Genomic DNA, 4,772 nt, shown 5'->3' on the forward strand with positions numbered 1-4,772 from the left:
ATACTGGAAGACAAAGAAAGACAAATATGGCATTTGTGACTGAACTGGTGAACAGGAATTTACTCTTCAGAAAACCCTTAGCAGGAAGCTAGCCATCTGCATTGCCAGGAGACATCTTTTAAATGTGCAACTTAACATAGTGGGGATGGGATGAATCATATCCTTCAGTGTTGATGGATGGGCTGTTGGGGAAGTGTTGTGTGTTGTAAGGGGGCTGTTTTGGCATCGTTGTTGTCAGTGCACAAGGGCGCCATAAAACTGAATGAGACACAAAGTCCACATACCTCAATTGAAATGTCCTATTTAAGTTCCAAATAGCACTGAATTAAAATAATGGATGAGAATACTTCTTTTCCCCAGGAGATGCTTCTAAGATAGATCTTATCCTCTGCTTAAAATGTCCAAAATTACATTGGGGAAGACAATGCCCATTGAATGTCCACTCTGCTTGGTTTAATCATCTCTCGGATGGTCTGCCACTTTCCTGTTTTCAAGGCTTCCATGGAGTTTCAAGGGAAGTAAGGAGGTAGGTCTTCTGGGGAACCTTCTTCCAATCAAGAAAATAGAGACATCCAGGCAAGTGGCAGGGGAAAGGTGAACTCTGCCTTCAAGGGTGAAGACACCCCACTAAAAGACGGCAGAGATTCAAAGAGCACCCCAGAAAGAAACAGAAGAAAATATTGACAAACAACAAGACATATTTTAACATATATTGACTAGGTTCATTTAATGGCTGGATCTTTGATAGGAGAGAAGCAATGCATCTTGCAGGACCAAGGAGAGCTCCGGTGATATACAGGTGTTGCTTCAACAATAGAGGTCTAACTCAGTTAGTTGGCTGAGTATTTACATTAATTATGGCTTCCCCTTTGTATGCTTCTTCACGAATGTACAGAAGAATGGAATATTTCGGGATGAAGTATAGGCATGCTTTTCTCATTTTTGTCCACTTTCTGTCATCAGCAGCACTGATGATGTTACCTGTTTGGGTAATGAAACGTCTGCAAGAAAACCACCAAGCTCAGACCTACTGCATATAAACAGTGAGCAAGTGACACTTATCAGCATTGATGATGTTACCTAGTTGGGTAATAAACTGTCTGCATGGAAACAATCAAGCTTAGGGAGCACTAAGGCCCCCATAATAGTAGTTCTTCTTCTTCTTCTTCTTCTTCTTCTTCTTCTTCTTCTTCTTCTTCTTCTTCTTCTTCTTCTTCTTCTTCTTCTTCTTCGTCTTCTTCTTCTTCCTCTTCTTCTTCTTCTTCTTCTTCTTCTTCTTCTTCTTCTTCTTCTTCTTCTTCTTCTTCTTCTTCTTCTTCTTCTTCTTCTTCTCCTCCTCCTCCTCCTCCTCCTCCTCCTTCTTCTCCTCCTCCTCCTCCTCCTCCCCCCTTTCTCCTCCTCCACCTCTCAGCAAACCTCACCCCCTTCTAGTACTGATGATGTTACCTAGTTGGGTCATGAAATGTCTGCAAGAAAACCACCCAGCTCAGAGAGCACCAAGGACCCCACAGTCCTCCTCCTCCTCCTCCTCCTCCTCCTCCACCACCACCACCACAAACCCCACTCTCTTCCAGCACTGATGATGTTACCTAGCTGGGTAATAAAATGTCTGCACAGAAACATCCCAGCTCAGGGATCACCAAGGACCGCTCACTTTTTACCTGTATATATGTACAAACAGAATTATCCAACTGCTGACAGCCATGGATGAATGATTTAGGCTGCATTACCTAACCGGATCTCTAGACAGAGCCTTAAATTCATTATGAATGACTTCTGAATAATCAGACCTCAAAATGGAATATCAATTCAATATTTTTTTGCTCATAAGAACTATAGGGAAAACAGAGGCCCCGTTTAATTTTAATTTTTTTTTATGGCTACGGCGTTTTCGTGACTCATTTTGCAGGGTGAAACATTTTAAATATATGGCCAAGCTGAAAGCTATATGAAGAAATTCCTTTGAGAACTCCTGCAGTGCTGCTAATAATTGGAATCGGTATAAGATATTCTTGGAATATATATATATATATATTGGCTTGGCCTGTGAAGAATAGTGGAAACATTCTCATCACTCAGCAGAAGTAGACCATCTCCGATGGAATGTTTTCTTCTGGATTATGCATGGATCTCTAGTAAATATAATTATGGGGAGAGAACACAGCTGCTAAGCTTACTTCTAGCCAGCAAAGAGAGTACACGAAGATATAAGTGCTTGAGTTTCTTTCGACATTTCCATTATAGCAATGTAGTCATCTCTACTCATACCCTGTTTGGTCTTCTCTGGAGACCTAAGGTAAACCTCCAAGCAGATGGGGTTACTCTCTGTGTGGCTGCTTCTCCTCCCCCCCCAATTTAAAACATCTGCCATCCTAAATCTCTTCCAGGAGAGTTGATCCCCACAGTTACATTCCTGGAAAATGATATCCCAAATTTGCTCCCTCGGTTGTTACAAATGCAAAGATGGACGAGTGAGGGACATGTTTTGGCGCCTCTGAATGAACGGTTGAGTTGTCCCCAGTTTCTCCACACTCAAAGGAGAGGATTGGGAAAACTTCCCCAAACCCAGAACTTCACTTCTTTTCTTACAGGGCCAGGCCATCTCATTACCTGGAATAGGTAGTAAAGAAATCCAAGCTTGATTAACAGTCGATGCATCCATCAAGGTGAGCATAAATGTAATAATGTGAAACAAGATATTTCACTGAGGCCCTTTGGCTGAACAAGAGGAAGAACTGAAAGAACTGCAAGAACTGGGCATGGCTAGTCTAGCGAAGAAAAGGACCAGGGGTGACATGATAGCAGTGCTCCAATCTTTGAGGAGCTGCCACAGAGAAGAGGGGGTGAACCTATTCTCCAAAGCACCCAAAGGCCAGACAAAGAACAATGGATGGAAACTGATCAAAAGGAGAGATTCAACCTAGAAATAAGGAGAAATTTACTGAAAGTGAGAACAATCTTCATGGAACAATCAAACAATCAAACAGCTTGCCTTCAGAAGTTGTGGGTGTTTCATCACTGGATGCTTTCAAGAAGAGACTGGACAGCCCCTTGTCAGAAATGGTATAGATAGAGTCTCCTGACTGGGCAGGGGGTTGGACTAGATGACCTCCAAGGTCCCTTCCAACTCTGTTATTCTGAGTTCTGAATCTTCAAAGTCAAATAGCAAAGCTCTTTGAAGCATATTACATCAGGTGGCTTTTATGCATATGTAAAAACAAGATGTGAAGAGGTGTCATAAATGTGGGAACGCATGCACGCTTCCTTGGTTATATGGATTTTGTTGTATCCGGTATGAACTAATATATCTCCTAAAGTTCCTGAGAAATAAAAATGATTTGGTGAAAAGTCATGAAAGAATAATGCATCTGTCACACACTCAATCCTTCTTTGGCTCCCACCCATCCTCAGAAACCCACTTACTGGTTTACTTTCTCCAGCGAATGAACTCCCTCTGAGGTGAAATATATAGCCAAGACATGGAGCATAATCAAAGATGGACAAGTTCTTCCAGCTTGGAGATCCAGGGAGGAGTCTGTGATACATCCCTCTTTTGATATTTATCACCCCTCAACTGTGTCTCCTTGGTTTTTCTCCTTTTCCCATTCCTTTGGCACGTCTCTCCTTTCCATTCCTCCTTTCTTTCAGGACTTAATCAGGGCTTACCTGATATTATTCAGGTCTCCAAGTGTGCCCATTGTTGCTAGGATACACTGCCAAGCTGATGTCCCCTTGGTCCCAAGGCTTGTGATTCTTCCCAGGTGCCTCCTCCAGTTTTCCTGTCCCAAGTGCAAGCAGAAAGAGACCTTGCTTTGAATGCTTCAGGTTCAACCCTTGGAAAAGGTCTACTTGGTGAGCAGTTGCTGCCAGCCAGTATTGTCCAGGGAGAAGATTCCATAGAAGGCAACCTTCAAGGTTCTTGTGTTACTGTGACTCACACACGACTAGGCCAAAATCCAAGAATCCAACATGCAGAAGCTTTACATTTTGCTCCTACATTTTACAACTTCAAAGGGCGGGAAAGTTCGAATGAACCTTATACTTATTTGCAAGCAAGATGTCCGAGGGTTGTGTCTGATGGCACACATCTCATTCTGCAATCCTGGTCCAGGTAGACCACTTTGTGGTCTCTTGGGCTTCCCGTTACATTCGACATTTTCCAAAGGGAAACCCTGCCAGGAACCTCGTTTGGATTGGGAAGAACTGGAGATGGAAAGAGATGTCATCGGAACCCAACCACACGCCATCTCCAATAATCAAGCTAGCTAAACATCCACACCCATACCCACAAACACACCAAGAGAGGCTGAAGCAGAAGAGGGAGGGGGTCTAGAACCATGGCCAAAAATGCTACCTTTAAACCTACGTATATGGTAAACTGATGGGAGACGGGGACGAGTGAATGAATGAATCAGTGGGATATGAAGATGGATTCATTTGTATGATACTTTGGAACATAGAATTGTAGGGCTGAAAGAGACCTCTGAGGTCTTCTACTTTAACCCCCTGCTCAAAGCAGGAGCCTTACGCCATCCCAGTCAAATGGTTGCCCAGTCTATTTTTTGAAAACCTCCAGTGATGGAGCACCCACAACTTCTGGAGGCAAGCTGACACATTATGTCTTCCCATGAAGTAACTGTTTCTTTTTTTCCATTCGTGGAAATTATAACATTACCATATCCGTGCATCTTTTGCAGTCCCGTTTAACCTCTCTCAGCTCTTTCTTAGACAACATGTTCTCTATTCCTGAGCCAATCTGGGAAGATAAGGAT

General features: G+C 43.0%; 1 protein-coding gene across 2 annotated transcripts in view; it reads right to left on the reverse strand.

Annotated features, from left to right (window-relative positions):
- Positions 1 to 3,677, reverse strand: part of TNC (tenascin C) — a 46,344-nt gene extending 42,667 nt beyond the window's left edge. Inside the window, exons 1-2 of one of the 2 annotated variants that reach the window (XM_039350959.1) lie at positions 3,424 to 3,677; positions 1 to 3 (exon numbers count right to left, since the gene is read on the reverse strand). The exon at positions 1 to 3 is cut by the window's left edge and continues 142 nt beyond it. The gene's annotated coding sequence lies outside the window, so the exon portion shown is untranslated. The remainder of the gene's footprint in view (positions 4 to 3,423) is intronic. The other variant, XM_039350958.1, reaches the window with a different exon arrangement.
- Between the last annotated feature and the right edge of the window lie 1,095 nt (positions 3,678 to 4,772).

This window comes from Crotalus tigris, unplaced genomic scaffold (assembly GCF_016545835.1).
Source record: "Crotalus tigris isolate CLP2741 ecotype Arizona unplaced genomic scaffold, ASM1654583v1 scf7180000018366.374532, whole genome shotgun sequence".
NCBI classification, from domain to species: Eukaryota; Metazoa; Chordata; class Lepidosauria; order Squamata; family Viperidae; genus Crotalus; species Crotalus tigris.